The following is a 19591-nucleotide window of genomic DNA, read 5'->3' on the forward strand; positions in this document are numbered from 1 at the left end:
TCCTCCCCTTCCTCTCCTGCAGACTCTAGGTCCTCCACTACTTGCTCGGGTCCATCGCTGTCGCGTTGGACCCCGTTGGGCCGTTTGGTGGAGGTGGCGGGTTCCTCAGCTGTTGGGCTCTCTGGCTTACATTTCCGGCTTCCTCTTGGGCCACTGGTGGGGGTGGAGGGGGGTGGGAGGGTGGGGAAGTCCTCCAGGGAGGAGAGGTTGGGGGGGAGGGGTGGGGAGGGTTTCCTCCGGCACGGAGGGGGTGGGTGGGGGTGTGCTGGAGGTAGGGGATGGGGCAGGGGTAGGGGCAGGAGGGGCAGGGGTGGACTTACCTTTGGCCCTTCGAGGTTCTTTCGGTTTTTATGGCAGCTTCCTCCCGGATGGATTACCCTGGCTTACAGCTCCAGCGTAGGTCCGGGCTCTCTGGGGGCAGTGTCTGAAGACATGCTCTGCCAATCCGCAAAGGTCGCAGGCTTTGGACCTCGGACAGTCCTTGGTCTCATGGCCTGTCACCCTACAGAACTTGCAAGCAAGCTCTGTACAATCCTTACCTATGTGTCTCAGCTGCCCACACTTGTTACAGTTGTAGGGTATGCCGGGATAGAAAAGGATTCCTGCGGAGGATCCCAGGGAGAAGAAAGGCTGCAGGTGCTGGATGTCCCCCGAAGGGTCTTTCCTCAGTTTGCAGAGCACAGACCACTTACCTATCCAGAAGCCGTTGGCATCGAAGATTTGGATCGGGTCCTTCACCACGGTGCAGAACCTCTGGAGGTAGGTGGCTATGTCCTTTCCACTGGTATGGGGGTTCCTCATGGCCACTGTCACCCGCTTTTCGTCCCGTGTTATGGGGCAGTTCGCAGTGAACTTCCGGAAAGGGGATTCAGGGCCACTGGTCTTCACCATCTCCCAGTATCTTCTGCAGACCTGAAATGACACAAAAGTTATAAAGAATATACCTCTTGTGAAGGCGTGCACAGAAAGCGTCTCCGCTTTGCTGAACCTCTGTTCCAGGATCATCTTCTTTCCGAAGATCTCCGGGGTCATGTCGGGGACTCTTCCGTCCACCTCTTTCAGCTGCAGCACGACCGTCTGCTTCATCCATGGCTCCAAAGCTGGGAGCCCGTCTGCAGGCTGGCCTGGCTTGGCTGGTCCTGGTCGGCTGGTGCCGGCCGGGGTAGGGGTTGAGGCGGCGGCATTCCCGGGCTTGGAGGAAGTGGCTGGAGCGGGGTTCTTCTTCTCTTCCGGTCTTCTTTTCGCTCTTCCCCATCGTCAAGGAGTTGGATGTCACTTCAGATGTTTCTTTAGGCGGCTTCCTTCTGGTTCCTCGACGTCTTCGCTCTTTTTCGTAGCCTTTACAAAGGCTCTAGCATCTACTGCCCGGAGGTAGTAATGCGGAGTGGGGGAGGAGGGAAGACTGCAATCTCGTTCCTTGTGGGGGCTAAGCCTCTAACCCAATAGCAGCAAGTAGGTGAAGCTGAATTTAATCAACGATCCTACCAGGCCGAGCAGAGGGTACCCCACAAGGACCAATTAGCTTGGATAGATGCAAGTGGTTCTCAACGTCCTAGCTGTGAAGCAGAGACACCCCTAAGGGCTAAAGTCGATACTACACTTAATCTTTGCCAAAAGGCCGAGGAGTGGGCTAATGCTAGAGCTGCATTGCCCTTGAGTGTCCATACAGCCAAGGTACCACTAAAAACCCAGATGAGTAACACAGCAGTGCGAACATCCAGCTCACAGAGATCCAGCAGGGATAGTCACTAGAGGCCACCCCAGGGAGCCATATGGGAAAGGGGAGCCGTACAAAGGAGGGGAAAGAAGAGAAGAGGGGGAGAAAAAAGGGGGAGGAGGGGCAAAAAAAGGGGGGAAGGGAGGGAGATAGGAGGGAGGAAATTACACCGAGGTGTAAAAGGGAGCTCAATGGGAGGTCCAAAGGCGCAGTGAGGCATCGGGGACACGAGAGGAACCATCAGCTCCAATCACCCGCACACCATTGGGCGAAAAAGGCTGGATCCCCAACAAGTTACCCGGATAACACAGGTCCGACAGCACACAAATTACAAAATACAGGCAGGTGAAAGAAATGATTAACTGGACATGAAACATAATTACATAGCAAACACAAAAAACAAAAAATCCACGTCTATACATATTTAACTGGAATGAATAATGAAAACGAGAAATATTAAAATGTAATAATGATACCTAATTGGTGTAGTGTTTGAGGTGTCAAGACCAGGGGCTGTATCCGGGACATACACGGTCAACTAAGCCATGGGGAAGAAAAGTTATGGGAGAAGATGGTGCATATTAACTGGAGTAGTTAAATCGTAAAAAAGGGATTTTTAAAGAAAAGATTTGAAACTAATGTACTCATTTAGCTCTGGAAATTTAGTGGCATCCAGGGTGTGTATCCATTTCGTCTCGAGTTGGAGTAATTTTTGATCAATGTCGCCGCCCCTGGCATGTACAGGAACGTGCTCAAGGGCCGTGAAACCAATAACATGGGGATTGAAGTTATGTTGATCTGCCACATGTCGATTAATGGAGGTAGATGTCTTCCGCTTGTAAAGTGGTTTTATAAGGTCCCTAATCTGTACACAAAATGGATGTTTGGTCTTCCCAATGTAATAGCAGCCACACGTGCAAGTGGCCAGGTATACTATACCTACAGATTGACACGTGATAGTATGTTTAATTCTATGAGTATGACCATTAGGGAGCGGAATTTCACGTGAGTCATAGATAAAGTCGCATATATCGCACTTTCACCAAGGAAATGTACCAAAAGTCCTTAATGTAGATTCTCATTTGGGTGAGTGATGACTAACTATTAGTCTATCTCTCAATAATGGTGAATATCGGTAAGTGATATCTGGGTATGGTTTAATGTACTTCTTGATAGTATTGTCAGCTGTGAGTAGTGGCCAGAATTTGTTAAGGATATCTCTTACTTCATTATGATGTTGTGAAAACTGTGTGATGAGACGGACAGGTTGAGGAGTATCCCGATTTCGGCTGGAAAAAATATGTTTTTTCCTATCTAATTTTTTTTACCTTATTGAAGGCACGCTTCAATTGTCTGTGACTGTATCCTCTGTTCTTAAGCCTGTGATACAGATCAAGGGAGGCTGTGATAAAGCCGTTTTCATGCGAACAGTTACGTTTGATGCGAAGATACTGGCTATATGGAATGCTATTTAAGAGTGGTTTTGGATGAGCACTATTGGCGTGAAGGATAGTGTTCCCAGATGTCTCCTTACGATATAGTGATGAAGAGAGGTTGCCATTAGAGTCTAATTGAACCTCCAAATCCAAGAAAGTAATTTTAGTCTGACTACACTCCATTGTAAATTTCAAGTTGTAAGTGTTAGTGGCTAGTCTGTCAACAAAGTGAGAGAGTTGATCCCGAGTTCCTGACCAAAAGAAAATCATGTCGTCAATATATCTGTGCCACGACACAACGTGGCACAGAAACTGGGTTAAGTCAGGACTGGCAAAGAGTTCTCTTTCCCACCCCCCAAGGTACAGGTTTGCGTAGGATGGTGCACATTTAGTGCCCATAGCCACACCCTGTACCTGGAATAGGGATGAGCTTCGAGTTCGAGTCAAACTCATGTTCGACTCGAACATTGGCTGTTCGCAAGTTCGCCGAACAGCGAACAATTTGGGGTGTTCGTGGCAAATTCGAATGCTGCGGAACACCCTTTAAAAGTCTATGGGAGAAATCAAAAGTGCTAATTTTAAAGGCTTATATGCAAGTTATTGTCATAAAAAGTGTTTGGGGACCTGGGTCCTGCCCCAGGGGATATGGATCAAATCAAAAAAAGTTTTAAAAACGGCCGTTTTTTCAGGAGCAGTGATTTTAATAATGCTTAAAGTCAAACAATAAAAGTGTAATATCCCTTTAAATTTCATACCTGGGGGGTGTCTATAGTATGCCTGTAAAGGGGCGCATGTTTCCCGTGTTTAGAACAGTCTGACAGCAAAATTACATTTCTAAGGAAAAAAGCCATTTAAAACTACTCGCGGCTATTGCATTGCTGGTCCGACAATACACATAGAAGTTCATTGATAAAAACGGCATGTGAATTCCCCACAGGGGAACCCCGAACCAAAATTAAAAAAAAAATGATGTGGGGGTCCCCCTAAATTCCATACCAGGCCCTTCAGGTCTGGTATGGATATTAAGGGGAACCCCTGCCAAAATTTTTAAAAAAATGACGTGAGGGTCCCCCTAAATTCCAGACCCTTCAGGTCTGGTATGGATTTTAAGGGGAACCCCGCGCCAAAAAAAAAAAAAACGGCGTGGGGTCCCCCCAAAAAATCCATACCAGACCCTTATCCGAGCACGCAACCTGGCAGGCCGCAGGAAAAGAGGGGGGATGAGAGAGCGGCCCTCCCCTCCTGAACTGTACTAGGCCACATGCCCTCAACATTGGGAGGGTGCTTTGGGGTAGCCCCCCAAAACACCTTGTCCCCATGTTGATGAGGACAAGGGCCTCATCCCCACAACCCTGGCCGGTGGTTGTGGGGGTCTGCGGGTGGGGGGCTTATCGGAATCTGGAAGCCCCCTTTAACAAGGGGACCCCCAGATCCCACCCCCCCGTGTGAAATGGTAAGTGGGTACAAAAGTACCCCTACCATTTCACTAAAAAACTGTCAAAAATGTTAAAAATGACAAGAGACAGTTTTTGACAATTCCTTTATTTAAATGCTTCTTCTTTCTTCTTTCTTTCTATCTTCCTTCATCTTCTTCTTCTTCTTCTGGTTCTTCTGGCTCTTCTGGTTCTTCCTCCGGCGTTCTCGTCCAGCATCTCCTCTGCGGCGTCTTCTATCTTCTTCTCCTCAGGCCGCTCCGCACCCATGGCATGGGGGGAGGCTCCCGCTCTTCTCTTCATCTTCTTCTCTTCTTCATCTTCTTCTTCATCTTCTTCTTTTCTTCTCATGCCATGGGTGCGGAGCGGCCAGAGGAGAAGAAGATAGAAGACGCCGCGGAGGAGATGCTGGACGAGAACGCCGGAGGAAGAACCAGAAGAGCCAGAAGAACCAGAAGAAGAAGTAGAAGATGAAGGAAGATAGAAGAAAGAAGAAGCATTTAAATAAAGGAATTGTCAAAAACTGTCTCTTGTCATTTTTAACATTCTTGACAGTTTTTTAGTGAAATGGTAGGGGTACTTTTGTACCCCCTTACCATTTCACACAGGGGGGGCGGATCTGGGGGTCCCCTTGTTAAAGGGCGCTTCCAGATTCCGATAAGTCCCCCGCCCGCAGACCCCCACAACCACCGGCCAGGGTTGTGGGGATGAGGCCCTTGTCCTCATCAACATGGGGACAAGGTGTTTTGGGGGGCTACCCCAAAGCACCCTGCCAATGTTGAGGGAATGTGGCCTGGTACGGTTCTTGTCCCCCCCTTTTCCTGTGGCCTGCCAGGTTGCGTGCTCAGATAAGGGTCTGGTATGGAGTTTAGGGGGACCCCCACGTCATTTTTTTTTTTAATTTTGTCCGGGGTTCCCCTTAATATCTATACCAGACCTGAAGGGCCTGGTATGGAATTTAGGGGGACCCCCACGTCATTTTTTTTAAATTCTGGTTTGGGGTTCCCCTGTGGGGAATTCCCATGCCGTTTTTATCAATGAACTTCTATGTGTATTGTCGGACCGGCAATGCAATAGCCGCAAGTAGTTTTAAATGGCTTTTTTCCTTCGAAATGTCATTTTGCTGTCAGACTGTTCTAAACACAGGAAACATGCGCCCCTTTACAGGCATACTATAGACACCCCCCAGCTACGAAATTTAAATGGATATTACACTTTTATTGTTTGACTTCAAGCATTATTAAAATCACTGCTCCTGAAAAAACGGCCGTTTTTAAAACTTTTTTTTGCATTGATCCATGTCCCCTGGGGAAGGACCCAGGTCCCCAAACACTGTTTATGACAATAACTTGCATATAAGCCTTTAAAATTAGCACTTTTGATTATTCATGTTCGTGTCCCATAGACTTTAACGGTGTTCGCATGTTCAAATGAACTTTTTTCCTGTTCGCATGTTCCGGTGCGAACCGAACAGGGGGGTGTTCGGCTCATCCCTAACCTGGAGGAAGTGGGAAGAGCCAAACATGAAATAATTCCGTCTAAGAATAAAACGTAAAAGGTTAATCACGAATTGGCCGTAAGCTTCAAATTTAGGGCCTCTTTCTTGTATTAGTTTAGTGACTACTTCAATGCCGTTGTTGTGGGGAATAGCGTTATAAGTACTTTCTACATCTAACGCAACCAACCATACGTTTGGTGGTAGATGCAGGTCCTCGAGGATACAGAACTGATGTATCGTATCCTTAACGTATGAGGGAAGTGATGTGACGTGTGGGCTAAGATACTTATCAACAAGCGCACTTGCGTTCTCTGTAAGACACTGACACCCGGACACGATAGGACGGCCGGGAGGGGACTCTAAGGATTTATGCAGTTTTTGTAAAGCGTAAAAGGTTGGTATTTTGGGGTCTTTTACATTAAAAAATTTCCAAGTATTAGCATCTATAATACCTTGTTGATAGGCAGAGAAGATAAGTTCATAGTATTCCGTGGCAAAGCCATCAATGAGTAGTCGAGAAATAGGTCGATACCACTCTTTGTTGTCAAGGAAGTTGCGGCACATGGATTCATATGCCGCAACATCCATGACAACCATATTTCCACCCTTATCGGCTGGTTTGATGACCAGCCCAGGGTGGTTTTGTAAAGCCTTTAAAGCCCGCAAGAGATAGGTTGGATGAATGAGAAGTGGAAAACTCTTGGTGTTTAATTGCATTGGTGATTTGTTCTACGAATGCCTAGATGTTGGGGTTAGTAGAGAGAGTGGGAAAAGATTTAGATTTAGATTTGGGTTTGAAAGAGCAGGGAGGAGGAAAAGAGACACCAGAGACAGCAATACCAGTTCCATCGAAGGATGCAAAACTCAGGCCACTGAGCCTTCATCACAGAATACCATTCCAACATTGGCTGAAATTCAGGCCATCGAGGACCTCCTTACACTGTTGGAAGAGGGTGGCACAGATGACGACTATTAGCCATCCTTCGATGGAACTGGTATTGCTGTCTCTGGGGTCTCTTTTCCTCCTCCCTGCTCTTTCAAACCCAAATCTAAATCTTTTCCCACTCTCTCTACTAACCCCAACACTGGGCATTCGTAGAACAAATCACCAATGCAATTAAACACCAAGAGTTTTCCACTTCTCATTCATCCAACCTATCTCTTGCTCACAAGCGGGCTTTAAAAGCTTTACAAAACCACCCTTGGCTGGTCATCAAACCAGCCGATAAGGGTGGAAATGTGGTTGTCATGGATGTTGCGGCATATGAATCCATGTGCCGCAACATCCTTGACAACAAAGAGTGGTATCGACCTATTTCTCGACTACTCATTGATGGCTTTGCCACGGAATACTATGAACTTATCTTCTCTGCCTATCAACAAGGTATTATAGACGCTAATACTTGGAAAATTTTGAATGTAAAAGACCCCAAAATACCAACCTTTTACGCTTTACCAAAACTGCATAAATCCTTAGAGTCCCCTCCCGGGCCACCCTATCGTGTCCGGGTGTCAGTGTCTTACAGAGAACGCAAGTGTGCTTGTTGATAAGTATCTTAGCCCACACGTCACATCACTTCCCTCATACGTTAAGGATACAATACATCTGCTCCGTATCCTTGAGGACCTACATCTACCACCAAACGTATGGTTGGTTGCGTTAGATGTAGAAAGTCTTTATAATGCTATTCCCCACAACAACGGCATTGAAGTAGTCACTAAACTAATACAAGAAAGAGGCCCTAAATTTGAAGCTTATGGCCAATTCGTGATTAACCTTTTACATTTTATTCTTACACGGAATTATTTCATGTTTGGCTCTTCCCACTTCCTCCAGGTACAGGGTGTGGCTATGGGCACTAAATGTGCACCATCCTACGCAAACCTGTACCTGGGGGGGTGGGAAAGAGAACTCTTTGCCAATCCTGACTTAACCCAGTTTCTGTGCCACGTTGTGTCGTGGTACAGATATATTGACAACGTGATTTTCTTTTGGTCAGGAACTCGGGATCAACTCTCTCAATTTGTTGACAGAATAGCCACTAACACTTACAACTTGAAATTTACAATAGAGTGTAGTCAGACTAAAATTACTTTCTTGGATTTGGAGGTTCAATTAGACTCTAATGGCAACCTCTCTTCATCACTATATCGTAAGGAGACATCTGGGAACACTAACCTTCACGCCAATAGCGCTCATCCAAAACCACTCTTAAATAGCATTCCATATAGCCAGTATCTTCGCATCAAACGCAACTGTTCGCATGAAAATGACTTTATCACAGCCTCCCTTGATCTGTATCACAGGCTTAAGAACAGAGGATACAGACACAGACTACTGAAGCATGCTTTCAATAAGAAAAAAAATCAGCCGAAATCGGGATACTCCTCAACCTGTCCATCTCATCACACAGTTTTCACAACATCATAATGAAGTAAGAGATATTCTTAACAAATTCTGGCCGCTACTCACAGCTGACAATACTATCAAGAAGTACATTAAACCATACCCAGATATCACTTACCAACGTTCATCATCATTGAGAGATAGACTAATAGTTAGTCATCACTCACCCAAATCAGAATCTACATTAAGGACTTTTGGTACATTTCCTTGTGGAAAGTTCGAAGAGGCCGGGTTGGCAGCTGCTTTGCCAGAAAAAGTACCCTGAGCATGGGTGAGAGAGGATGAGGAGGATGAGGATGGCTTGGTCATCCACTCGACCAAGTCTTCCGCATGTTGCGGCTCAACATGGCCAGCTGCGGAAAAAAAGGCCAAGCGTGTCCCATGGCCACGTGCTGATGAGGATGCACCGTGTCCATGACCAGCACTGTTGCCTCTAGACACAGAGCCTGCTTGCTCTCTTTTATTGGCTTGTGACTGTTTGCCTCTCCTTGTTGGCCTTCCAGACATATTAATGGCCTGCAGTGAGATGTAGCTGCACTAAGCTGGGATATATATATATATATATATATATATATATATATTGATACTGCAGCTAGCAAAATCAACTGCCTACCTGTAGTATTATTAGTATGAGAACAACACTGATCTTCTACAGGTAGCTTTAGCTGAACACTGTGCAGAGGTTGCACTACACTAACTTGTAGCTTTAGCTGAACACTGTGCAAAGGTCGCACTACACTAACTCGTATCTTTAGCTGAACACTGTGCAGAGGACGCACTACACTAACGTGTAAATAATGTAACTGCCTGCGGTGATGATAGGATCAGGAAAACACCACCAACCTTCTACAGGTAGCTTTATCTGAACACTGTGCAGAGGATGCACTACACTAACGTTTAAATAATGTAGCTGCCTGCGGTAGTGATAGGATCAGGAAAACACCACCAACCTTCTACAGGTAACTTTACCTGAACACTGTGCAGAGGTCGCACTACACTAGCTTGTAGCTTTAGCTGAACACTGTGCAGAGGTTGCACTACACTAACTCGTAGCTTTGGCTGCACACTGTGCAGAGGACGCACTACACTAACATTTAAATAATGTAGCTGCCTGCGGTAGTGATAGGATCAGGAAAACATCACCAACCTTCTACAGGTAGCTTTAGCTGAACACTGTGCAGAGGACACACTACACTAACGTTTAAATAATGTATCTGCCTGTGGTAGTGATAGGATCAGAAAAACACCACCAACCTTCTACAGGTAGCTTTAGCTGAACACTGTGCAGAGGTCGCACTACACTAACTTGTATCTTTAGCTGAACACTGTGCAGAGGTCACACTACACTAACTTGTAGCTTTAGCTGAACACTGTGCAGAGGTTGCACTACACTAACTGGTAGCTTTAGCTGAGCACTGTAAAGAGGTCGCACTACACTATTGTGTAAATAATGTAGCTGCCTGCGGTAGTGATAGGATCAGAAAAACACCACCAATCTTCTACAGGTAGCTTTAGCTGAACACTGTGCAGAGGTCGCACTACACTAACTTGTAGCTTTAGCTGAACACTGTGCAGAGGTCGCACTACACTAACTTGTATCTTTAGCTGAACACCGTGCAGAGGTCACGCTACACTAACTTGTAGCTTTAGCTGAACACTGTGCAGAAGTCACACTACACTAACTTGTAGCTTTAGCTGAACTCTGTGCAGAGGTCACACTACACTAACTTGTAGCTTTAGCTGAACACTGTGCAGAGGTCGCACTACACTAACTTATTGCTTTAGCTGAACACTGTGCAGAGGTCGCACTACACTAACTTGTAGCTTTAGCTGAAAACTGTGCAGAGGTCACACTACACTAACTCACACTACACTAACTCGTAGCTTTAGCTGAACACTGTGCAGAGGTCACACTACACTAACTTGTAGCTTTAGCTGAACACTGTGCAGAGGTCGCACTACACTAACTTGTAGCTTTAGCTGAACACTGTGCAGAGGTCACACTACACTAACTTGTAGCTTTAGCTGAACACTGTGCAGAGGTCACACTACACTAACTTGTAGCTTTAGCTGAACACTGTGCAGAGGTCGCACTACACTAACTTGTAGCTTTAGCTGAACACTGTGCAGAGGTCGCACTACACTAACTTGTAGCTTTAGCTGAACACTGTGCAGAGGTCACACTACACTAACTTGTAGCTTTAGCTGAACACTGTGCAGAGGTCGCACTACACTAACTTGTAGCTTTAGCTGAACACTGTGCAGAGGTCACACTACACTAACTTGTAGCTTTAGCTGAACACTGTGCAGAGGTCGCACTACACTAACTTGTAGCTTTAGCTGAACACTGTGCAGAGGTCACACTACACTAACTTGTAGCTTTAGCTGAACACTGTGCAGAGGTCGCACTACACTAACTTGTAGCTTTAGCTGAACACTGTGCAGAGGTCGCACTACACTGACTTGTAAATAATGTAGCTGCCTGTGGTGATGATAGGATCAGGAAAACACCACCAACCTTCTACAGGTAACTTTACCTGAACACTGTGCAGAGGTCGCACTACACTAGCTTGTAGCTTTAGCTGAACACTGTGCAGAGGTTGCACTACACTAACTCGTAGCTTTGGCTGCACACTGTGCAGAGGACGCACTACACTAACATTTAAATAATGTAGCTGCCTGCGGTAGTGATAGGATCAGGAAAACATCACCAACCTTCTACAGGTAGCTTTAGCTGAACACTGTGCAGAGGACACACTACACTAACGTTTAAATAATGTATCTGCCTGTGGTAGTGATAGGATCAGAAAAACACCACCAACCTTCTACAGGTAGCTTTAGCTGAACACTGTGCAGAGGTCGCACTACACTAACTTGTATCTTTAGCTGAACACTGTGCAGAGGTCACACTACACTAACTTGTAGCTTTAGCTGAACACTGTGCAGAGGTTGCACTACACTAACTGGTAGCTTTAGCTGAGCACTGTAAAGAGGTCGCACTACACTATTGTGTAAATAATGTAGCTGCCTGCGGTAGTGATAGGATCAGAAAAACACCACCAATCTTCTACAGGTAGCTTTAGCTGAACACTGTGCAGAGGTCGCACTACACTAACTTGTAGCTTTAGCTGAACACTGTGCAGAGGTCGCACTACACTAACTTGTATCTTTAGCTGAACACCGTGCAGAGGTCACGCTACACTAACTTGTAGTTTTAGCTGAACACTGTGCAGAAGTCACACTACACTAACTTGTAGCTTTAGCTGAACTCTGTGCAGAGGTCACACTACACTAACTTGTAGCTTTAGCTGAACACTGTGCAGAGGTCGCACTACACTAACTTATTGCTTTAGCTGAACACTGTGCAGAGGTCGCACTACACTAACTTGTAGCTTTAGCTGAAAACTGTGCAGAGGTCACACTACACTAACTCACACTACACTAACTCGTAGCTTTAGCTGAACACTGTGCAGAGGTCGCACTACACTAACTTGTAGCTTTAGCTGAACACTGTGCAGAGGTCGCACTACACTAACTTGTAGCTTTAGCTGAACACTGTGCAGAGGTCGCACTACACTAACTTGTAGCTTTAGCTGAACACTGTGCAGAGGTCACACTACACTAACTTGTAGCTTTAGCTGAACACTGTGCAGAGGTCGCACTACACTAACTTGTAGCTTTAGCTGAACACTGTGCAGAAGTCGCACTACACTAACTTGTATCTTTAGCTGAACACCGTGCAGAGGTCGCACTACACTAACTTGTAGCTTTAGTTGAACACTGTGCAGAAGTCACACTACACTAACTTGTAGCTTTAGCTGAACTCTGTGCAGAGGATGCATTACACTAACTTTTAAATGTAGCTGCCTGCAGTAGTGATAGGATCAGAAAAACACCACCAATCTTCTACAGGTAGCTTTAGCTGAACACTGTGCAGAGGTCGCACTACACTAACTTATTGCTTTAGCTGAACACTGTGCAGAGGTCGCACTACACTAACTTGTAGCTTTAGCTGAACACTGTGCAGAGGTCACACTACACTAATTCACACTACACTAACTCGTAGCTTTAGCTGAACACTGTGCAGAGGTCGCACTACACTAACTTGTAGCTTTAGCTGAACACTGTGCAGAGGTCGCACTACACTAACTTGTAGCTTTAGCTGAACACTGTGCAGAGGTCACACTACACTAACTTGTAGCTTTAGCTGAACACTGTGCAGAGGTCGCACTACACTAACTTGTAGCTTTAGCTGAACACTGTGCAGAGGTCGCACTACACTGACTTGTAAATAATGTAGCTGCCTGTGGTGATGATAGGATCAGGAAAACACCACCAACCTTCTACAGGTAACTTTACCTGAACACTGTGCAGAGGTCGCACTACACTAGCTTGTAGCTTTAGCTGAACTCTGTGCAGAGGATGCATTACACTAACTTTTAAATGTAGCTGCCTGCAGTAGTGATAGGATCAGAAAAACACCACCAATCTTCTACAGGTAGCTTTAGCTGAACACTGTGCAGAGGTCGCACTACACTAACTTATTGCTTTAGCTGAACACTGTGCAGAGGTCGCACTACACTAACTTGTAGCTTTAGCTGAACACTGTGCAGAGGTCACACTACACTAATTCACACTACACTAACTCGTAGCTTTAGCTGAACACTGTGCAGAGGTCGCACTACACTAACTTGTAGCTTTAGCTGAACACTGTGCAGAGGTCGCACTACACTAACTTGTAGCTTTAGCTGAACACTGTGCAGAGGTCACACTACACTAACTTGTAGCTTTAGCTGAACACTGTGCAGAGGTCGCACTACACTAACTTGTAGCTTTAGCTGAACACTGTGCAGAGGTCACACTACACTAACTTGTAGCTTTAGCTGAACACTGTGCAGAGGTCGCACTACACTAACTTGTAGCTTTAGCTGAACACTGTGCAGAGGTCGCACTACACTAACTTGTAGCTTTAGCTGAACACTGTGCAGAGGTCACACTACACTAACTTGTAGCTTTAGCTGAACACTGTGCAGAGGTCGCACTACACTAACTTGTAGCTTTAGCTGAACACTGTGCAGAGGTCACACTACACTAACTTGTAGCTTTAGCTGAACACTGTGCAGAGGTCGCACTACACTAACTTGTAGCTTTAGCTGAACACTGTGCAGAGGTCACACTACACTAACTTGTAGCTTTAGCTGAACACTGTGCAGAGGTCGCACTACACTAACTTGTAGCTTTAGCTGAACACTGTGCAGAGGTCACACTACACTAACTTGTAGCTTTAGCTGAACACTGTGCAGAGGTCGCACTACACTAACTTGTAGCTTTAGCTGAACACTGTGCAGAGGTCGCACTACACTGACTTGTAAATAATGTAGCTGCCTGTGGTGATGATAGGATCAGGAAAACACCACCAACCTTCTACAGGTAACTTTACCTGAACACTGTGCAGAGGTCGCACTACACTAGCTTGTAGCTTTAGCTGAACACTGTGCAGAGGTTGCACTACACTAACTCGTAGCTTTAGCTGCACACTGTGCGGAGGACGCACTACACTAACATTTAAATAATGTAGCTGCCTGCGGTAGTGATAGGATCAGGAAAACATCACCAACCTTCTACAGGTAGCTTTAGCTGAACACTGTGCAGAGGACACACTACACTAACGTTTAAATAATGTATCTGCCTGTGGTAGTGATAGGATCAGAAAAACACCACCAACCTTCTACAGGTAGATTTAGCTGAACACTGTGCAGAGGTCGCACTACACTAACTTGTAGCTTTAGCTGAACACTGTGCAGAAGTCGCACTACACTAACTTGTATCTTTAGCTGAACACCGTGCAGAGGTCGCACTACACTAACTTGTAGCTTTAGTTGAACACTGTGCAGAAGTCACACTACACTAACTTGTAGCTTTAGCTGAACTCTGTGCAGAGGATGCATTACACTAACTTTTAAATGTAGCTGCCTGCAGTAGTGATAGGATCAGAAAAACACCACCAATCTTCTACAGGTAGCTTTAGCTGAACACTGTGCAGAGGTCGCACTACACTAACTTATTGCTTTAGCTGAACACTGTGCAGAGGTCGCACTACACTAACTTGTAGCTTTAGCTGAACACTGTGCAGAGGTCACACTACACTAATTCACACTACACTAACGCGTAGCTTTAGCTGAACACTGTGCAGAGGTCGCACTACACTAACTTGTAGCTTTAGCTGAACACTGTGCAGAGGTCGCACTACACTAACTTGTAGCTTTAGCTGAACACTGTGCAGAGGTCACACTACACTAACTTGTAGCTTTAGCTGAACACTGTGCAGAGGTCGCACTACACTAACTTGTAGCTTTAGCTGAACACTGTGCAGAGGTCGCACTACACTGACTTGTAAATAATGTAGCTGCCTGTGGTGATGATAGGATCAGGAAAACACCACCAACCTTCTACAGGTAACTTTACCTGAACACTGTGCAGAGGTCGCACTACACTAGCTTGTAGCTTTAGCTGAACACTGTGCAGAGGTTGCACTACACTAACTCGTAGCTTTAGCTGCACACTGTGCGGAGGACGCACTACACTAACATTTAAATAATGTAGCTGCCTGTGGTAGTGATAGGATCAGGAAAACATCACCAACCTTCTACAGGTAGCTTTAGCTGAACACTGTGCAGAGGACACACTACACTAACGTTTAAATAATGTATCTGCCTGTGGTAGTGATAGGATCAGAAAAACACCACCAACCTTCTACAGGTAGCTTTAGCTGAACACTGTGCAGAGGTCGCACTACACTAACTTGTATCTTTAGCTGAACACTGTGCAGAGGTCACACTACACTAACTTGTAGCTTTAGCTGAACACTGTGCAGAGGTTGCACTACACTAACTGGTAGCTTTAGCTGAGCACTGTAAAGAGGTCGCACTACACTAACGTGTAAATAATGTAGCTGCCTGCGGTAGTGATAGGATCAGAAAAACACCACCAATCTTCTACAGGTAGCTTTAGCTGAACACTGTGCAGAGGTCGCACTACACTAACTTGTATCTTTAGCTGAACACTGTGCAGAGGTCGCACTACACTAACTTGTATCTTTAGCTGAACACCGTGCAGAGGTCACACTACACTAACTTGTAGCTTTAGCTGAACACTGTGCAGAGGTCACACTACACTAACTTGTAGCTTTAGCTGAACACTGTGCAGAGGTCGCACTACACTAACTTGTAGCTTTAGCTGAACACTGTGCAGAGGTCACACTACACTAACTTGTAGCTTTAGCTGAACACTGTGCAGAGGTCGCACTACACTAACTTGTAGCTTTAGCTGAACACTGTGCAGAGGTCGCACTACACTAACTTATTGCTTTAGCTGAACACTGTGCAGAGGTCCACTACACTAACTTGTAGCTTTAGCTGAACTCTGTGCAGAGGTCACGCTACACTAACTTGTAGCTTTAGCTGAACACTGTGCAGAGGTCGCACTACACTAACTTATTGCTTTAGCTGAACACTGTGCAGAGGTCCACTACACTAACTTGTAGCTTTAGCTGAACACTGTGCAGAGGTCGCACTACACTAACTTGTAGCTTTAGCTGAACACTGTGCAGAGGTCACACTACACTAATTCACACTACACTAACTTGTAGCTTTAGCTGAACACTGTGCAGAGGTCGCACTACACTAACTTGTAGCTTTAGCTGAACACTGTGCAGAGGTCGCACTACACTAACTTGTAGCTTTAGCTGAACACTGTGCAGAGGTCACACTACACTAACTTGTAGCTTTAGCTGAACACTGTGCAGAGGTCGCACTACACTAACTTGTAGCTTTAGCTGAACACTGTGCAGAGGTCGCACTACACTGACTTGTAAATAATGTAGCTGCCTGTGGTGATGATAGGATCAGGAAAACACCACCAACCTTCTACAGGTAACTTTACCTGAACACTGTGCAGAGGTCGCACTACACTAGCTTGTAGCTTTAGCTGAACACTGTGCAGAGGTTGCACTACACTAACTCGTAGCTTTAGCTGCACACTGTGCGGAGGACGCACTACACTAACATTTAAATAATGTAGCTGCCTGTGGTAGTGATAGGATCAGGAAAACATCACCAACCTTCTACAGGTAGCTTTAGCTGAACACTGTGCAGAGGACACACTACACTAACGTTTAAATAATGTATCTGCCTGTGGTAGTGATAGGATCAGAAAAACACCACCAACCTTCTACAGGTAGCTTTAGCTGAACACTGTGCAGAGGTCGCACTACACTAACTTGTATCTTTAGCTGAACACTGTGCAGAGGTCACACTACACTAACTTGTAGCTTTAGCTGAACACTGTGCAGAGGTTGCACTACACTAACTGGTAGCTTTAGCTGAGCACTGTAAAGAGGTCGCACTACACTAACGTGTAAATAATGTAGCTGCCTGCGGTAGTGATAGGATCAGAAAAACACCACCAATCTTCTACAGGTAGCTTTAGCTGAACACTGTGCAGAGGTCGCACTACACTAACTTGTATCTTTAGCTGAACACTGTGCAGAGGTCGCACTACACTAACTTGTATCTTTAGCTGAACACCGTGCAGAGGTCACACTACACTAACTTGTAGCTTTAGCTGAACACTGTGCAGAAGTCACACTACACTAACTTGTAGCTTTAGCTGAACTCTGTGCAGAGGTCACGCTACACTAACTTGTAGCTTTAGCTGAACACTGTGCAGAGGTCGCACTACACTAACTTATTGCTTTAGCTGAACACTGTGCAGAGGTCCACTACACTAACTTGTAGCTTTAGCTGAACACTGTGCAGAGGTTGCACTACACTAACTGGTAGCTTTAGCTGAGCACTGTAAAGAGGTCGCACTACACTAACGTGTAAATAATGTAGCTGCCTGCGGTAGTGATAGGATCAGAAAAACACCACCAATCTTCTACAGGTAGCTTTAGCTGACCACTGTGCAGAGGTCGCACTACACTAACTTGTAGCTTTAGCTGAACACTGTGCAGAGGTCACACTACACTAACTCACACTACACTAACTCGTAGCTTTAGCTGAACACTGTGCAGAGGTCGCACTACACTAACTTGTAGCTTTAGCTGAACACTGTGCAGAGGTCGCACTACACTAACTTGTAGCTTTAGCTGAACACTGTGCAGAGGTCACACTTCACTAACTTGTAGCTTTAGCTGAACACTGTGCAGAGGTCGCACTACACTAACTTGTAGCTTTAGCTGAACACTGTGCAGAGGTCGCACTACACTGACTTGTAAATAATGTAGCTGCCTGCGGTAGTGATAGGAACAGAAAAACACCACCAATCTTCTACAGGTAGCTTTAGCTGAACACTGTGCAGAGGATGCACTACACTAACTGTAAATACTGTAGCTGCCTGACTGTGGTACTAATAGGATCAGAAGAACACCGGCAATTTTCTTCAGGTAGCTGTAAATACTGTAACAACACCTGCCTGCCTGTCAGTAGGAAGAGAATAACTAGAACAGATCTAACTAAACTGAATACATTGTATATATATATATATATATATATATATATATATATATATATATATATATATATATATATATATATATATATATATATATATATATATATATATATATATATATATATATATATATACAACACCTGAGATGCATATGTATACACAATACACTGTAAGTGCAGCTAACTGACAGACTGTCCTGCCTAATCTATCTAACTTAAATCAAATGACACTGTCTCTCGGTCTCTGTCTCTCAATGCCGGAACACACTACACAGGGCCGACGTGCAGGCGGCCTTATATAGTGTGGATGCTTGGCCAATCATCAGCCAGCAATGCACTGCGATGCCGCAGTGAATTATGGGCCGTGACGCGCCACTCCAATTTGGCGCGAATTGCCCATATCGTTTGCAAGTCGGCGAATGACCGAACAGATGATGTTTGAGTCGAACATGGGTTCGACTCAAACACGAAGCTCATCCCTACTGATGAGTACAATTTGGTTTGGACTGCTGTGACCGGGCGCCCAGTTGACTCCTTAACTGGGGCCCCTCGGAAGTTTTCCGCCGGTTTTTGTGATTCTGCTACAAGTTCTGTTGAACTTGGACATACTTGGCGGTAGTGTCCTGCTCCTCCACATTTAAAGCAGATCTTCTCCTTCATTGGTTTCACAGTCTGATTAATGTTAGAACTCATCAGAATCTTAAGGGTCAAAACCTCATTCTCACGTGGCTTAACCAGTTTAGCAGCCAGTAGGGTCATCATCTCTAACATTTCTTTCTGGAGCAGTTTCTCCAGACCAGACTCACATGTCGACAGATGTTGAGTAGATTAAGGCCAAGATGTCTGATCTGCGCTCACCATCAAGACACTGGGTTAATGCCTTGTAACACATCTAACTGCTGGTTATACTGGGAGGTTGACTCTTTCTTTATTTCTTGTCTTTTTCTACCTCCATTTTGGCTGCCTAATTTATCTCCTCAATGAGGACCTCATCTGGTGTAGATAGATCTTCTAGGTGCTGCCTCAACTGAAGCTTGATATAGTCGCTCCTCAGCCCTGTAGTCACAGACCTCAGGAACTTCTTCTGGATCAGTTCAACTCCAAAGTGTTCCTCAGAGCCTTCTCCCATCTAGACAGACAACAGATGGTCCTTCAGCTCAATGGCTCTGAATACAAAGTTCTGAGGAGTCTCCTGACTACTTTGTGTCATATTTATCAGTTGATGAAACAGTTCAGCAGCATATTCCTCTTTATAATAATTCTTCGGAATTTTCCTGAGCTGAGTTAAAGTCAATCCATTCTTCATCTCCAGCATGCCTTTAATGCGTAGGCCTGGACTAATGGCATTTATCACAGCCTCTACAATCTTAGACTCCAAGTATCCCCTCTGTAAGCCCAGTTCAATTTGGTGCAAGAGTTTTTGGTAAGAGAGCTTATCCTTCTGTCCCCTCTCTCCTATCTGACCATCAATCTTAAAGTCTTTCCTGATAGTCACCTCTGGCAGGCGGTTGTGAGGGCGCCTTTTCATTACTGACACCAGTCTAGATATCACTTGACTGTCACCCAGGTCTCTGCATTTGACAGTTAG

Source organism: Aquarana catesbeiana, linkage group LG05 (genome assembly GCF_042186555.1).
Source record: "Aquarana catesbeiana isolate 2022-GZ linkage group LG05, ASM4218655v1, whole genome shotgun sequence".
NCBI lineage: Eukaryota > Metazoa > Chordata > Amphibia > Anura > Ranidae > Aquarana > Aquarana catesbeiana.